Source organism: Amphiprion ocellaris, chromosome 3 (assembly GCF_022539595.1).
Source record: "Amphiprion ocellaris isolate individual 3 ecotype Okinawa chromosome 3, ASM2253959v1, whole genome shotgun sequence".
Lineage (NCBI taxonomy): Eukaryota > Metazoa > Chordata > Actinopteri > Pomacentridae > Amphiprion > Amphiprion ocellaris.
Window position 1 is genome coordinate 4,672,919 of NC_072768.1, and position 18,900 is coordinate 4,691,818.

Genomic DNA, 18,900 nt, shown 5'->3' on the forward strand with positions numbered 1-18,900 from the left:
AACTTTCTGTTGATCAGCTCCTGAAACACCTAATGAATGGATTATTTGATATGGCAAGGGGGAAATGTGTGCTTTGTGTTCTTCCTTTCGTTCCTTCCGTGGTGAGTTTCATGTTATGTACAGAGCAAACGAACAGAGTACACACTCTTACACCTCTATTCGTCATTTTTATGTCACCAAGTAATGTTGAATAAGTTTAAGAAATCCCTCAGTAGCGCTATGTTGCTACCCGGCAGACACTCTGAATCCTAAAATACCTGCTACAGGTTCATTCGGCTTTACATATTTAAAGATGCTGCATTCAACCTCAAACACTTTGACCCTTCAACTATTTTCAATATAACACGCCTGATCATAAAATGTGTCTGCATTCCTAAAAAACTTCATGTAAGCTACATGATTCCATTTTGGAAGGACATTGCTCCAGCTGCGATTAGTCTGGGTTGGCAGCAGTGTCAGTAGTTGAGATTCAGGAAGTCACAGCTGTCGCTGTCCTGCAGCAGCTGACTGAGCATGTGACTGGCTACATAATCAGCCCCATCTGATGATACACAACATTATCAATCACGACACTATTCAGAGACAAGAATCTTGCACTAATATTTCTGATATGTGTCCTGACAACAGGAAAGCAGATTTGCATTAACACCAAGAAGCTAAAACAATGGTTTATTTGGCAGCTGGCTGGCTTTGCTGTTGGAGCACAGCCATCTGGACGATCAGTAACCTTGCATGCCGATGCTTTCATCAGCTGGCCATTTTGTTAATGTGCTTGGAATATTGGAGATTAGTCATCTGTCTCCCAAACGTTACTGCAATAAAACCTCAGATCCATACTCCCAATGCTCCCCACAGTCTTCAATTATATTCTGAAGGACGTTCATTTACTTCATATGCACAGGATAAGGCAAGCTGCCACTTTGGCTGTGGTTCTCACATCCTCACAGAAGAAGCATGCAGATGAAGGACTGATGATGGACATACGGCAATGGCACTCCCCACGGCTGTGATTATTTTATGGTTTCTTTATCCTAACTTAACCGTAGAGTGTCACTCTGTTCTTGCTTCGTAAGCACGACCTCCTGGCTGCTTGCCACCCTCTAACCAATTCTGCTGATCACTGCTGGGCGAATAATCAAACAAGAGTTTAACTCCTGCTTCTGCTGCTGTGTTTCTGCTGTTTTTTCTGGAACGTTCTCCCTCATCCATCTGCCACACTTGCATGACTGTGATGTCAGGGCTGGGCTTTCTCATTGGCTGGGCTCTGTTCACCCGCAACGCTGGAACGGTACAATTGAACAGTGGGTTAGAAGGGGAACGTGAAATTAGTGGTGAGTCATCTCTGACCACTATGTTATTATATCATTTCTTCACCGGTGATGATTTCAATCGATCTAAAGTTCCATGAAATCAGACCAAAAAAGCCTCAAAAAATGTGTCTGTATCTGAAAAGATGGAAAAGAGGAGTTTTTTTCTCTCACATTCTATAGATCTTTCAACAAAGTCCAAAAAGGTGGAATACAGAAACAAAATTTCACACATGGAAGACATTTAAGAGAATAAAATGCCACTTCACATTAAAACTAAAAGCCAATAACCTCCCGCCCTGCAAACACATTATTTCCATGCCACCGTAATTTATGTGAGGTGCAACGCTTGTAATGAGGCGTCACCAGAGACATGACAAGGAAATTTCATAGCTATTGACAAAGTGCAAAATAATGTAGAAAGCTGCTGGTTTTACAATACCATTTGGTTATTTTTATGGAGGGAGAGGAAGGGACATTCTCTGAATGTTGAACCATCAGAGAGCAGCTGCAGGTCAAAGATCACACTCACAACTACCAGTAATTCATTAGAAGCACTATTATATCCTGAACTAAGAGAAGAGAAAGGACATTTCCTGCACCAAACAAACCACAAACCATTTTTTAAACAAGCCATTTCACCTGTAGATAAATCATCAGCATTTAGCCACTTTTGACCCCTCAGATCTCATAACGCCATCGTAGTTTATAGCATAGCAACTGTCAAAAACAAAGACGGTGGGAAGAATCAACTTTGTCCAGCTCTTCTGAGCAGCTCAGTGACACCCAGCATTCCCCTGCTTGCCGTTAACCCTGGTGACCTCTAACTGTGTGTGTTTGTGTGAGTGTGCCCTGTGTATTTGCACATCTACTGTTCCTAGTGTAGTGGAGGGCCAAGGGACCACACCAGAAGAACAGAGGAACTTTTCCTTTATAAACAACTTTTAAATCAACCATCGCCAACCGCAGTATTTTTCCTAACGATTTCTAGCCAATACAAGGGAGCTGTAATTCACAGACCTGCTGTGACAGTAGCACGTATAAAAAAAGATTGTGTAACCATTCTACCAAGTCTTACTTAATCTGCTACATGCTGACAAGCTGTTGATTAAATTTACAGCAACCCACCAATATCACAACGCCTCCATTGGGGAAAAGGTTCCCAGTACATTTCTCACACTTCTCTCAGTGTCTTGGTTTATCATTTATGTTTTGATCTTTTTTGATACAGTATAACGGTCATGTGACCTGCGTCTGTGTGATGTATGAGCTGCACATTTCTGTTGATGTAGCTAGCTGCTGCACGTTTAGCCTGGCGGAATGTAGCCTTGCATTGCTGAGCGTGGTTGAGATTTATGTTTCTGCTGTGGGGTGTGCATGTGGCTAACAGATGGTGGCATCTTGCTCTTCTTTCCTCCCTTGGCACATCACTGCTTACTCAATCCCCCGGCCCATCCCTATCTGCTGATTGTATCTTCCACCATTCATTCTCTGTCACTTCAGTGCTCCAAATCTGAATTCAACACTCTGGAATAATTGCCAGTTTTTAGATGCTTACAATTGCTCACTGGATCATCAACTTTAGACTCAAGGCCACTCTTCCCACCCTCGACACAACCCATTTAACACCACTTTAATACACCCCCGACTCACCATGCGCATGGTTAACACACAGACAGAGGCATGCACAGACACCCATACAAATGCAGTCATTTCTCATGATGTGCCTAAATAAAACTCCACCCAAAATTAATATTTTAGGAATAAACATTCCCATATGGTAAGTTTTCACAGTATAAATAAAGTATTGGTAAAACCATAAAACACTCCTGCAGTATTATCCACTTGTCATGTTTAAATGTTGTTTTTTTCACAAAAACATTGCTAAATATGGTGCTTTAAGTTGCATTGTGGCACTCCATATTGCTAAAAAATCTCTGCCTAAAGCCATGGGAGACATTGGCTCTTATTAGCATGCAAGCCACAGTCACAATGCCAGTAATCACAATGCCACTGGGGGCAACTGTGGGATAATTCTTATGCTGTGTGCAGCAACCGCTGACTATGTTTGACATTCACGTTATGAGACAAATTGATCCTGAGCAGTGACACAGAAAAACACTCCGTGGCCTGTGAGGACATTCTCCACCTGTTTTGCTCTCTTAGCAAATCCCTCACATCAGGCAGTAAGGTCCTGAAGAACAAAAGTGAGCCTGCTGACTCTGATTTAGCTTTCACATCTGATGCCAAAGCCAAAAAATCTGGTGCACATGCACACCATACAGTAGAGGAGATATGAAACTGTTCCATCCAATACTGTACATGTATGAGTTTTTAACCAAGATTCTCAGAGAAGGAAATCATTTCTAATTGGCAAACACTTCTCAGAATGATGCTTTATTGGCTCTACATCAACATCTCTACCAACATCAAGGGCTTCTAACTGGTCAAGAGTTACCAAAAGATGGAGTATATGTCAAATCAAGAGCACAGATGGCAAGGGAGGAGAGATGTTTTAGGGAGAACCACTGGTTACTACAACTGTGATGATGTGTTTTGGAACAGTGAAAATTTCCTTAAAATATTTCTTTTGGGTTAAAATAACTCCAGTGTTGATCTGTCATACAGCAGATTTCTTAGTTTGCCCACCACCTAGTGTGACATTAAGGAAAAACATGCTGCATCTGCACAAACCGCCGTTTACATGCACCGATGGGGATGCTTATGAGGGTTGAAAGCATCATGTTCCTCCTGGACACAACCTGCTTGGTGATAAATAACATGTGCAAAACAGATGACGAGGCTGATGACCTCTTTCCCCGGGTCACATCCCTTTGATCAACTTAATTATAGCAGCTAAAACTTGACTTTTTAGTGATACAATCTGAAAATGAATCTGAAAAATAAGACTGTGGCGATATTGCCATGTTGTTATGGTTCACATTGTGTTTATGAAAACTTGGAGGCATAAAATAATGCTCTTTTTTTTCCTCACATGGAGCTTTTAAGTTTGGGGGAGTTTTTTTAAAAGAGAATGTGAACACTGTGCACCACTGCCTGCAGAGGATCTGCAACATCAAACATAGCTGTTTGTGAATTACAATTTATGCAAAATGAAGCCAATCCTCCACTGTGAGAACTTGAGAAGGACAGTTATTATACTTCTGCTAGCATTTTGCCAACCTTCATTTCAGGTACAAAGAACTTTACTGAACACCTTTCAAACTGTAAAATGCATGAAGTTATTACACACTTAAGCTAGTCCTATAAATTGATCTACTAAACAAGTAAGACTTTGACTGTTTTTGAGGGATTAATATTCTTCTTTGCATTTTTATTTTCTCTCTTTTTTGCTGATTGAGCAATCTGTTAAAGTTGCTTGTCTTTTGAATGAATGCTCCAGTGCTTTAGCTGGGGATGAACATGAAAACCCCTTGGGGAGAGAAATATATTTATGGCATTAGAAATACACATTTCCAATCACAACTGACAATTTCTCTTCATTCAAAATCTTTTAGCGCTTTCTTCCAGCTCTATCAATTGCTGGAAACATTTCTGGGCCCAAATACAGCACTATTCCCATAAGACTAATCATGAGGTGTTTGATAAATACATACACAAGAAAACTACTTTTAGACAGTGTGTTGTAACAAAACAGCAAGAAATAAAACCCTTTGTAATACTGATGGTAAATAGTGTCTTTTTAATTAAGAATTAGAGTCATTTATATGTGGGGCTACCAAGCTATCACTAAGCCATACATGACTAGTCAGCCAATCAAAGAAGCCATTCAGTGTAACGACAGCAAATTAAAGTAGCTAAAATGGGCATGTGGTCCACAGAGACATTTGCACAGCCATAAAGTGTCGACCCATGAGAGCTCACAGCAGAACAGTCACATAATCTTATAAAAATGCAGCCAAGGCTGAGTGTTTCTACCCACACACCTTGAGCTGGCGTGAGTCTCATGGACCATATTTATGTGCAGACACAGATAAACACACCGCTGCAATCAGACAAGCACACAGCCGCCGCCTACAGATGCAAGTGTTCCACTTTGCTAATCTAACCTCACTCTCAGAGTCTGGGAATGTACAGCTGTGTGATTTTTTTTGTGACACACTTGGTACCCTGCCACGGGGAATCACCTTAAGGTGTTCTGAATCATCAGCTTGCCTTTGTGTGCGCGCATCCGTCGCTTGAGTTCATCCAGTCTACGAGACCACAGAGCTGCGACCGCAAGGAGTTAAGGACTTTTACTGTTGTGACAAACACATGCACACAGACACAGCCACACACGAGCGACCGCAAATCCACACACCCACACATTTACACATGCGCTCGTACGCACACGGAAGGAAACTTAGGTCATATTAGTCACTGAAGACAGTAATGGCACACCACTGCATGCTCTTTTTAGGTCTCTCTCTTCCTGATTCATTCCTGGAAATAGAACGCAAGTAAAGAACAAAGCTGCTCTGCGGACGATCCATCTTTCTCATAGGTAGCTCTCAGAGAATATCAGAATACCCCTAGGCTGATGGCCAGGAGGTGAAAAAGTCATTTTTCCTCTCATCTGTCATGCTGTATCTCTGCTTAGTAAGCTTACTCCCAGTGTGACCCCATTGCTGGAAGGTTTCTCCACACACCTGACACACACAGAAACATTTGCCCAATTTCTGTCTAATTGGGACTATGAATGGGAAAATGGAAACAAAAAGCAGCTAGGAAGAGTTCTCAAGAAAGGTGAAAGAGAGTTTGAATGGTATACTATGTTATTTAGTGTTCATCTATTCATTACTTAATAATTCATCAAAAACAGAAGCAGGGAAAATCCCAGCAAGCAATTATGTTTAAATTACATTCATTTTGGCAGAAGTTTGCCAAAAATGACTTTTGTCCATGTAGATGTGTCAGGGGTAATACTTGGAATGAGAACCTGAGCTCAGACAAACAACCTGCTCTGCCCCCAGAGATATACCTGCTGCATTTAATAAGAAGCTCAGGTGATAAGGCATCCTGTACCAAAACATAATTTATAAAGTCAGGACCTGATCTAGAGGCAGCTGTGTGCCCAGCAACATTTTCCCAGCAGGGTGACTGATGGAGTATTGTGAAGACACATCAGGAACACGGTCAGTTCTGTCTCAGAGTGGGCGCCTAATGAAGGTGTAAAATTTTATGCATGTGTTTGTTTATGCCTGTGGATGCAACTGTGTGGGTCCTTTCCTCCTGAAGTGTGTTAACTCTTTCCTTATCCCATCTTGGCCTACTGAACTGCCCTTCCTGCTAAGACACTTCACAGTGGAATTGTATCTAAATCAGGTGAGGTGCTGGGTTCAATCTGTAGTACAAAAGTATAGTTCACCCTGCACTGGGAGAAAATTACAACATTTAACCATAGAAAATAAGAAATACAAAATACATATAAGAGGTGGACTGGCTAAAGTTTGAGGAAGGAATTTGCTTCATTATGTGCCTTCAAACAGAGCTAAAAATCATGGCAGTTGTCAGGAGATCATTATCCCCACGCCCATGCCCCTGGTTCTCTCTGAAAGCCTCAAAGAAAGTCCTGAAATGGGTTACAGGCCACAATTCATACTTTGGTGCCTCAAGCTTTAAAGGGTTAAAAAAAAAAAAAAAAAAAAGCCAAAACACATTTTCACAATACAGTTACATACGTGGGATAAATGACTGATTACAACTGCTGTCTCTGTAGTTGCTTTAAAAAGAAATAATAACAATGGACCTGAAACTATATCATCATTCAAAATACGAGGGTGTGAATATATAAACATGAAATCATTATTTATGATTTGAACTCACAAAAACATTAGCTGAACTCATAAAACCAACCCTGACATTAGAGAAGCATGTTCCTCTTCAGTGGACACACAGTGTGCAAACGTTTTTCACTCAGTACCTAACTGTTACTTAACCGCCTTAAACCATTCCATGCGAAGCAGGCATAACAAGGAAAGGACAGAAAGAAACTGAGTATCATTTCTACAGTATTACCAGTGATATATACTCTAAACCTAAGCAATGAAGACATTCAAGAACTTCAAACCAAGATTATTGGGGGAGATTTATGTCGAGAAGAGAAAGAGCTCATGAGAGGAAATGGAAAGAAACTCAGGCCAGGTAGAAAAATCATCATTCTTCATACACTTTAACAAACTACAGGACACTGAAGAGGAAATGTGACGTGATAAAAGCTGAGGTTGGTATAACAGGAAATAAAAAAGTAGGTTATTAAAGTGTTGATGTTCTGTAAATGCTTGGCAAAAGGACCAAAGTAAACAGCTCCAGGTAGTTTGCTCTAGCTGAGATACTTATCTGGGAGGAAATGCTCAGCTGCTGCCTCTGTAGGATTTTGTGGTGTTTAGTAATAATTCGGCTGTAGTCCAGATATATTTGTGGGCTCTGATCCCATTTGTTTCTTATTTCCTGCAATTTACTAGACTGACACTTTAGCTGGTCGAGCAGAGCCTCTTGCTCTGAAGAAAACACTAACAAACATCCAATTGCAGCATCTAAGTTTGAGCATAAGCCACCACATTAAACTCACAGCTAAAGCTAAAGCGCCTACAGCAGTTTATCCTATAAACCACAGCTCCACCACACACTGTGGTTATTATTGTAGGCCTGTACTTTTATGCAACTGTACACACAGGGTCAGTTAGATTCTAAACTATTCAACAGTGAAAAAAAACTTGAAAGAAAATGTAATATTTTAGTGATTCTGGCAGCTAATATTTCACACAAATGTGTGAGGTAAGGTTTTATTTAATTCTTGACAATCTTAATCTCTCAGGGCACACTGAGGTGCCCTATTGTTGCCTGAATTGATAAATGCATGGGAGCAAGTGAGGGCTTGCTAGTGTTGGCTTTTCCAACATGTGAGAATGCACTGTGTATCTTACTCTGTGCATATGTCTGTAGTACAAGCACATACAGATGCAAGGTCGGTATGTGCCAAGGTACTTTCTGAAACTGACTTGTCTTTCAAATTAAGAACGCTTCAAATTTAGACGGGCAGTTTGACTAAAGGTTGTCACGGTGCCTGAAAGAATATAGAAGGAAACACTGAGTTCATAACATACTGCAGTGGGTCACTGGCTGAGCTTTGATATTGAGTGAAATTAGAGAGAAAAAAATGAAAGAAAGGCAGGCCCTAGCAGAGTGAAAGGAGATTTTAGCAAGAAAAAAAAGAGGGGAGAAAAAAATAGGTTGCAGAAATGTGGCCAGCCTCAAAGTTTACAGCGGACTGACTAATGAAAACCATACCATTGCCAGTCCACATAGGACATAATGGTGGAGGGAAGGGGTGTAGGAGGATCGAGAGGGAGGAACAGGGAAGGGAGAGGTGATGTGAGGTAAAAAGTCAGCAATGATGCTTTGTTTTCATTTCATTGTTTTCATTCCTGCAGCATTTACTGGGCCACTGACGAACTTCAAGTACCAGGCCAACACTGCTGTCATACAGCTGGACAAGAACTCTCTCTCACTTCTTTGCTGTCTTCCCCTTTTCTGACACACCCTTGTCTTTCACTCTGTCCCACTGCTTTCATCAACTCCCTTGGCCATCAGTGACACCTTCAGCTTTTTGTTTCACAGCCAAAGTTTTTTCAGTGCACAGTAACTCTGTGTCAGACATCCCCTGTCCGTTCTATTCTTCTCAGTGGATTCTGCATCTGCTTCCTTGTACACCTGGATTCCTGACCTCATAAACCTCATAAATCAATCAATTCTCCTATAAAGGTTTTAAAGGAATACCTGGTTAGTCCCTTGGTAATTGGAATGTGCTTCTGATTGCTGACTGATGAACAAATCTGGCAACTTGTAAAAATTTTGTTCCATTGTCATTCTTTTTGAGTCAGCATGAGCAGTGCATGTATGGTATATAAAAGGATGAGAGTAGGATGGCACAGAACAAAAAAGAAAATCAGACATCAGAGTTGCACACTTGCACAGAATATTAGATTTACGTCCTCACGTTTCCATGAGATAAAACAGCAAGTTTTATAGCCTTGCTGCTGCTCAGTCTGTCACACACATGCACATGCATGTACACACTTCCCATGTTCCTTGAAAGTGGAACACAGTAATCTAGGCAAATTATCTTGAGGTCTGACAGTGTCGACAGACAGTATGCAATATGTACAAGTATCACAAGGAAAATAGCAGATCACCAGTGGCAACAGCTGGATTTATGTTGTTCATCACCAAAACAAAGCCTCTTCAGGACAGGACCTACTGGCATACCATAATATTCTTATCTCCTTCACTCAGACATGCTGATGGCACACCTGGCAAAACACAGCATTAAACTTGCAGGGGGAATGCCACACCTGGCAGCGGTGAGGATGATTTTCCACCTTTTAAATAAGTGCAGTAGTTAGGCTGGTACAAGGAGGCAGACTGGCATGACTGAGCAGGTTCTACTTGGAGAGCAAGGAAGGATCAAGTGGGTGTGGGCAGGGTGGGGAGGGGAAGTGGAGTGCTACCGGGAGCCAGGGGAACATGGGTTGATTGTGGGCACGCAAGTTGGGGGTTGGGTGTATCCACAGCGGAGGTAGAGCTGCAAAGGAATCCCAAATATTCCAGTGACCTCTCTATCAGTCTACCTGAGCCTCACCATTAGCAGCCCTCGCCACACCCTGCAAGGTCTGAGCTCTGAGCTGTCACCGGTGGGCTGAAAGCTAAGTGGGTGTAACTATAATACACAGATAAATCAATGCGAGGGTTAATGACAAACAGTAAAAAAATGCGTCTGAGTTGTGAACAACGAGCATGTAGAAGCAAAGAGTAAACAGTATTATAAAAACAGGTGTGGGCAGGACCACCACCGCAGCTACCTCTTGGCATTTAAAAGTACAACAGAATGCATGCATGCTTGCAGATTCTATAGAGACGGTCTTACATCAATCTATTACAGCTGTGTTCTGTTTCTTGTCTCTGTCATAACCTGTGATGTCTGGTGCAAATATGAGTCTTTTATAAAAGGATTCCAGCAATTTTAAATGTGACAGAAGAATGTGCAGGCAGCCCATATTGTGGCCAGATGAGGTCTTGACTCTCTACGGTCTGTCTGTCCTTCACTTGGTGTCCACTGCTGATACAGCTAAACAGTTTCTTGCTGTTAAGGGATCTCACTGAAAGCGAAATCAGACCTAAATAAAAGAGCAACAAATGCACGTGCAGATGATACATAAATGTGCACCCGCATGCAGCAGCTTTCACAATGTGTCTTTTGCCCTGCTTCACAGGGTGATTCATACACACACACACACACACACACACACACACACACACACACACACACACACACACACACACACACACACACACACACACACACACACACACACACCAAACTGTGATCCTGGGAAGGCAAAGCTGTCACACACACTTCAAAGTCTGATCACTGACATGAGGATGGTTTACACACTGCAACATGAATAGCAGCTTTCAGGAAGGTGGATTCAGAGAAAAATCAGCTCAAACAGATCCACTGCAGGCAGCCGCTCTCTCAATGCTCTAATTCAACCATAATCATGGTCACACTCTCACCTACAGACATGTTTACATAGAAACACACAAATATACATGCACAGACATGCACATTCACAGGGAAAGTTTTTTTTTTTTTTTCTTTCAAATGCAAAGACATTCTCCCCTCAGCTCACCTTTCAGGGCTGCACAGTGACTCCAAACTCCAGTGTGTGAGGTGTGTGTCAGTCTCTCCTCTCCTTGATCTCCGTCTCCCTTTTCCCTCACTCACTTCTCAACCTGTAGTCATCGCGTGGCGCTAGTTACACTCCACAGCAGTGAACTACGGCAGAGAGAAGGAGGAGGAGGGATGGGAGGGAGAGAGGGACAAATGAGTCCTGCCCAGACTGATGAGAGAGGCTTCCAAAAACGCCCTCAGGAGAGAAAAGATTAGAACGCTCCACTAAAATTTTAACTTTCTCACCACTGCGCTGTTTCCACTGATTTCTTTTTTACCAGGCTCATTTCTCTTCCGTTCCTTTTTCCCAGCAGCTTTTAAAGTTTTCCTAAAACCGCTTTTGCCCTCTTGAGGTTCTGCCAATCACTAAACCAGTAAACCGCTCTCCCACTTTTTAAAATTGTGCTTTCTTTCTCTTTCTACTTCTGCCACTCAGAGAGATATTCTTCTCAAGTTCCCTCTTTCCTGCTTCAGTCTGTCGCTGTTTATCCAAATTTGTCTGAATTTTCTCCTTCTGTCTCCCTCTCACACACTTACACCATGTGCCTTTCTATCCATATAGCTTTACCTCACTCTCGTGCTCTGGTGTGCAGCTGTGTGATGAAGGAGACACACCTGCTATTACTGAAGTGTGCGCAAGTGTGTGTGTGTGTGTGTGTGTGTGTGTGTGTGTGTGGTAGGGAGCTCACCGTAAGGCAAAAGAAGGAATCTTTTTTTGCTGTCCATACTGTTTCAGGAACTGTTAAACTGAGACTATAAATCTACGGTCTACTGAAGGTATTTAATAGATAGTTCTAAGAAATGCACAGGTCGGGTCAGCGAGGCCCAGCCACTGCATGTGACATAGTGTAATAAGGCCTCCCCAGCTGCAACGCTCACATAAATGCGCACACATACACCTTACACTTTACGGTTAGCCTTGACACTGTCTTTCCAGAATGTGAAGAATGCACTATGCTTGTTGGGAGGCAAGTGCGTACTTTAAAGGGCAAACCTACTGGGAGTCCCTTTGAGGATCACGACCCCGCTGAAAGGAAAGAGGAGAAAAGTGGCTAAATTTTGAATTGACTATTCAAGGAAAGCCGACAGACTTGACCAACAAACCATCCAGAGCCGGTCCCAAATTTACAAAAATATCTGTTGAGAGGAAAAAAACACCAACAGGGTCAAGAGGAGGAGAGCATACCCAGTCCAGCTCTTCAGTCATCCTGTAACCTGATCAAGAGATAAACCAGAGCAGCGCTGACACCATAACCATGACCTTGACACGCAACAGCTTTCAACAACATATCCCAGCCCCACAGGAGATGAGACATTTGTTCTGACCAGATTACAACTCAGAGTCATCATGATGATCCCCAATTATCAGCTTGGCCACAGTTTTATCACCACATTTGGGATATCGCAATGATCATCAGCCATGCACCACAAGCTTAACTCTGTTCACATGTACACCCTTCTCCTGACTCCAAAGATAACTAGTTTGTGATCCCTTGCTTTATTCTCCCCCTCTTCTCCCAGGGAGTACTACTTGAATCAAAGTAGAGTGGATGAGTGCAACATGTGATTCAGCGCTCAAATTATGAGAAAAATCCTGTTTACAGACATGGGGGCCTTGACCTATGAGTCACTGTGTAGTCTTTGAGAATCTGGCACAGCTTCTCCTCTTTGCTGGATGGTCCTTCCTCACTCCCCCAATTCCCACTTGTATAGTTTAAAACATTCTCATTTTTCTATCCGTCATTCTACACGATTTCAAAAGAGTGGTTTCGGCTCTGTTATGGAGCCTAATGTGCTAAGACTTAACAACTGCTCACATATTTAGGCCAGCATCCCAAATGTCTGCATGTACAGTATCTGGCTGTGTCTGTCATTCTTCATGATCACTTAAAAGGAAAAACCATTATGTTAAAATTATGTTGTCCACTTTGAAGACTCCCAGCCTACGTGTTTGGCGACACCTGTAATTCCGTGGTTATTGACATTCCTGGAAAGGCTGCCTGATCTCTCCTGTCCAAAATTCCTTTCACGTCATGTGTCATGTTATGAAATCTTAATCAGTATTGGCTGAGAAACGACATGGTTTAGTCAAAAAGTATTCATCATATGACTAGTACCGGTTGTCACTTCTGTACAGTTAAACCGTCATCAGTATTTTTATCAATGTTTACCACTATTACTGTAATAATTTAGTATGGTAGAGTTAGGGTTTGGGTTAGGGCATCCTAACATCCCTTTAGATTTGCATCAGATCACCTAAAAATCAACTGTAAACATACTTTAAACAGAAAAAAATTAAGAAAAAGTTTTTAAAAAATCATCAATCTGCATTATCTGAGAACAAATAATGTCTATGCAAATGTTTTGCCCATTCCATAGAGTAGATAATGAGAATTTTAAGTAACAAAATTGACCTGCTGGTAACGTTCAAAAGTCGCTGAAACATTTTACTCGTAGTTAAAAGTTCCTGGTGGTGCTACAGAAAGGATCAGGGAATCACTAAGGCCTATGAATGTTTGGGCAAAATTTCATGGCAGTTCATCTGACATTTTCTACAATTGTTCAGTCTGAGCCAAAGTGGTAGACTGACTGACAAACCAACGCTGCCATCCACTCAGCCGTGCTATTAGAATGTCAAAAAACTGCAAGCAAACTCACTGGGTTGGTCGCTGTTCAGCTTGTAGTCTGACGTGTCTCTTGGCCAAGTCACATCTGATTTTTGAAGGACCATGAATCTGTTGTAGTGGCAGATGGACATACATCTGATGCAGTCTGATGGTTAATAAACATCTCCTTAAATCACAAGTGAAAGTTCTGCTTCTGAGGACCTCTAATCTGTTCGAAGATCTCTTAATGAGTCATGTTTTACTCTACTTGTTGGGAACCCAGAGGAATTGAGGTGGGAGCTAACGCTGCTGGAATGAGTACGATGATAAAGTGAGTGCACAGACACATTCACTGGAAACTGTGCATCACTGTTCCAGTTAAGAGTAGGGGTTACGAGCAACTACGGGGGGCATGACAAGCAATATAAAAAATGACGGTGGCGATTGGAAAATAAGGAAAATAGTGGGTTTTTATTTCATAGGTTTGAGGTTTGGAAACAGTCACAACAACAAGAATCATTTAGTCATCACCAGGAAGGTTTGCTGCATAATGGCACTGGGCAGAAAAACAAGATGATGATGTGAAATCACTGGAAAAAGAAACAGCTTAAATCATATTTTGAAACATGCCAGTTTTTATTTTTTATTTTTGAAAGGCAAAACAATCATTTTTTGGATTCTTAACAGAAGGGCCAGCCTCTGAGTTTGAGTCAAGCTCCATTTCTTTCCACTGAAAGATACCTCAGTCCCCCAAAACCTCACATAATATCAAGATTTTCAATATCTCCTGGTGTTTAGAGTGGCTACTTGTCTGGCAGCATCTCCCCCAGTCTTTAGAACACCTGCTCCATCATTCTTCACAGTCTAAATATCACAAACAACAGGCAGGTGCTTCTGTGGACAAAAGTCTGCAGGCTGCGTAATGATTCTGACCTTATTATGTACCCATCAGTCCATACAGGCATGCTACTGTCAGATTAGGATAGACTCAGAGGGCTGCATAACCAGGTCAATGTATAGCTCTAAGTGGGAAAGAGAAATTGGTCACAGATTGATGAATTTTCAAAACGTCCTTTCTCATAAAGAGTCTTCAGAGAGAAATAGAAACGGAGCCCTCTAGCTATATAACTTGCATGTGTGTTACATGGATGATTTCAGCAGATAATGATTGGAATCCAAGCCCAGCGGTGAGAAATTCTTCACTGGCTGACTACACTGAAAGGCAAAGAAAAGGTGAGGAACTGCTTGCGTTGAGGTGCATATGTGAGGGGAAAAGGACAAAGTGAGTGTGAGAAAAGTAAAACGAGAGATTGAGCCGGAGAAATCACAAGTCTTCCCATGTGGCTTTGTTTGCAGTAACACCTGCTCCTGCTTTCATTTGCCGCAGGAGACAGGCATACGAGTTGATGCAGGCATTGGCATGAAATCAGCGCACAATCACACTGCAGCGCACAACCGCATCGAAGCCCTGCGCGGATTAATGTACACTGTGAATTTAATCATGGTGCTTATAGCTTAGGCATGACTTCACATGACTGATGTCATAAACAGAGAATTCACCACCAATCTTTGTGAGTCATGAATGACCAAAATATGCAGTAATGATGCCGACAAACCCTAGACCTTTCTGCCTCTGGATAGGTATACATATCATATATACCTATCCAGGTTTTCCTTGGGCTTGAATAATGATCTTTAGAAGACACATGCTCACTATATTTAGAAGACAACCTGTGGAAAAAAAACAAGATATTATCTGATTTTCAATCTTAATCATGCTGATGACAAAAAGTGTGTTTGGATGCAGAGAAAAATCACTAGTCCCATCACTTTTTATGTGTTCAAATGACTGTAACACAAGGAATGCCTTCATAATTAATATGTACACACAGTTGTTGCCCCTTCAAGTTCAGGGCAACAATGAATACTCTTGTCTTTACTTTTGGGCGTGATCAGACAACGTACTATATGAACTACTTGTTTTAAACAAACTCTGGCTGTGATCTCTCAGGCAGCCGTTAGTTCTGCATTTTCCTTCATTTCAAAGGGCTCCGACACACAGGCTCATCCAACTCAATAGTCAGTCACACTTCACATTACCTGTAATGTGAATGACATATAGCTGCCTCACAAGTGTTGCTTTGGGGAATAAAACGATTGCTGTTGTAATAACTTGATTATAAATTCCTATATAATGTGTCAGTGTCTGATGAGCCTTCAGATTTGTGAATCTACATCTCAAATTCAGCCTTCTGGACTGTATTTGATTGCTTCACTGATAACAGCAGAACATAACAAATGCAGCCCTGTTATGTGTGTTTGTTTTGTTTCACAGTTCCAGTTTATGATTGTGGAAATTCCACACAAGCATAAACAACAAACCGTAAGCTGCACTGCAGTTGCACCATCCAAAACACGACTTACTCTCACTTTATAAACACGCTGCAATACCACAAAGAAGCTGAGCACAACCTGCAACATAAAATAACGCTGGTACAGCTCGTGCATGGCTTGAAATATTTTTGGCTGCATAAATTCCTTAAAAAACATTTATGTAACCAAACCATGCAACTTTATGTCAACAAAACACGACCAAAACAAAATTTTGAACACTACTGAGGAGCCAGTACAAGTGTTGCAGTAAAAACCCAGCTCAGTTTCCTCAGGTAGCTCTACTCTCGCCTCTGGATGACTTGCTGTGCTCTTTATCTGCCCCGTGCGGCGTTATGGGGGTGTGTCGGACAGGATGGGGATGAGACAGGATAGGATGAGGAGCACTTGCAACCTAAATATGGCTCTTGCAGCCTAGGCCACAGGGAGACAGAGAAGGGGACCACAGACCTCGGCAGCGTACAATTATCCCAAACAAGAGAGTCAAGCCAACCTCTTCTCCCTGAGACTCACGACAAGAGCATAGCAGAGTAAAGCCAACACAATATTTTACTGTCCCTTACCCCCTGGATCACACACACACACACACACACACACAGATATGAGTAAATATGCACACAGATATAGAAGTAAAACACACAACGATAATCCACTGCATATTTTCAGAGTTTCAGTGGTGCCACACTGCAGTGAACTGTCTCCATATAAACATCTATTTCTCCTTATACCATTTGCCAGACACTTTGTGCAAACATCTATCACCACAGCTAAATACATCTCACAAGTCTTATTAAGGCACGCCTTGGGCAAATAGCCAACACCCCATAACATTAATACTTTAATATCTGAGCATGCGCTTTCAGCATTGTACCATATGGCACAGATATGAGGGCTCTCCTGGCTTTGGAGTGAATTACTGACAGTCAAAATGCGAAGAGGCCATCTGGAGCTTGCAGGCGCTGGCATTCCTAAGGACCGGGGGCCTACAGAGGGAGACAGTACTGAACCTGCAGAGCACAAGTGCTCATGGATGCTTTCAGCTCCACCTGAGAGGGCCACATAGCTCATCCCTGCAGTGACATATTGTTTGCATAAATGCAGTGAATTAGACAAGTTGCGTTCCATTCCCCATCAGACCTGGAGGACATACAGCTAGATGCATGCAGGCTGGACAAGCTTGAGGAGGCCCAGAAGGGGAGACAGATCAAAGGCCCGCCGGCATCCACTGGTGTGTACGCCGGCTGGACCCGTGAACATGTTACAGATGAGCAGAGGCGCCAGACAACCATCTGGGGTTATATAATGGTACTGAGTTCAAGACACAATGCTATGGACATGGAAAACACAACAGAGTGCAGAGAAATGATTGAAACTTGGCTTATTTGTGTGAAGCGCCTCCCTTCTGGTCTTTTATGGGACTTAAATGTAATTGTTGTTTAATTGCTGGGAATCATCAGCCTGAAGTAGCAGTGGGACGGCAGAACTGCTAATTAAATTGGTCAGCAATGACAATTACTGGAGCAAATGAGTCAAGAAACAATCTTTGAGTAAATTTGCTGACATGATGATAAAACATGTCATTCTTTTATAAAGACATATTCTCCATATGGAGGTGATTAGGACTGAGAATGACTTCAACATTGGCACATCTCAACAAATTAATGTGAAAAAGCGATCAAGTCTACTAGATCTCATTACATCAGAAACCACAACAGATGATGTGTATGTCATAATCATCTGTGGTATATAATGAAATATTTATGTTCAGTGATCCTCTGATTCCTTCTATTGTCATCATTAGAGCAAAGAAATCTAGAAACAGCTTTTGGAATGAACCTGTAAGAATATTGACACCTTTATAAGCCTAAGATGTACTTTGTGTTTACTGCTAATTAGCAAATGTCAGCATACAAACATTTTTACATTAACACGGTAAATAGGTAAAATTAGCACCTTTGCAGCTATTTGTATGAGTAAATGAGCCCAGCTGCACTTCATCTGATTTCTCTAAAGTGTTGCTACATAACATCATATGTGCCAGATTGTTTTGACACGTCGTCCACGTCTGGGAAGCAAAGGAACATGCTGAACTGGAAATATTGGTTGGAGAGAATTGGTGAAATGTGAGATTATTCAGCAAAAGGAATGCTGCTTGTGAGAAATTTCTTGTTAAATACACCAAAACTACCAAAAATCCTTTCTAAATGTGACTCTTGGGTCATCTTTTTGTTTGGGCTCATCATCTTCTCTTATAAATGCAAAGCTCCATCTTCAGCCTTCTTGTGGTTTATATAATGTACTATCATCACAGCTCCTGAGGGAAAACAGTAAAGAGGGTTAAGAGGAGAGGTGACATTTGAATGCTTTGTTTGACAAGTTGACGGGCCTTTGCTGTAACATACGTCTGTATCCACATTCAGGGTCTTTCATTTATGGTTGAGGTGTGGACAGTCTAATCAGCCTGAATGCTGTTCAAGTGCGGTTGTGTGTCTACATGTAAGTCCCTAAGTGCAAAAATCTCACTTCTCCCTGCAAGCAGTACGGAATGACTGGGGGTAAAACTCTGTGTTAAAGAGGGATACCTCAACAAGCCCTAGCTTGGGATTGATGGCATTGTTGATATCTAGTCATCTGAGGAGACAGCTACAAGAAAAACAAAAAGGAGAGAAAAACAGAGGAAGGGAAAGCATGATGACGCGGGTTTGAAGGTCATGGTGCACAGTAGAAATGACATTTCAAAATGAATGTTGCACATAAAATTTAAACAGGCAGCGAGTCTCAGTCCATAAATCTCAGAACTTACAACACAGTAAATTGCCTCTGAAAAAAAGAAAAACTTTTAGAGGTGTTTAAACCAATCCCA

The 18,900-nt window shown here is 41.8% G+C and overlaps 1 protein-coding gene across 2 annotated transcripts in view; it reads right to left on the reverse strand.

Annotated features, from left to right (window-relative positions):
• LOC111563249 (zinc finger protein 469) overlaps nt 1-18,900 on the reverse strand; it is a 205,270-nt gene that overhangs the window by 51,444 nt on the left and 134,926 nt on the right. The window contains exon 4 of one of the 2 annotated variants that reach the window (XM_035944401.2): nt 11,000-11,145. The exons of the other annotated variant lie outside the window; for it this stretch is intronic. The gene's annotated coding sequence lies outside the window, so the exon portion shown is untranslated. The remainder of the gene's footprint in view (nt 1-10,999; nt 11,146-18,900) is intronic. 2 annotated transcript variants of the gene reach the window in all.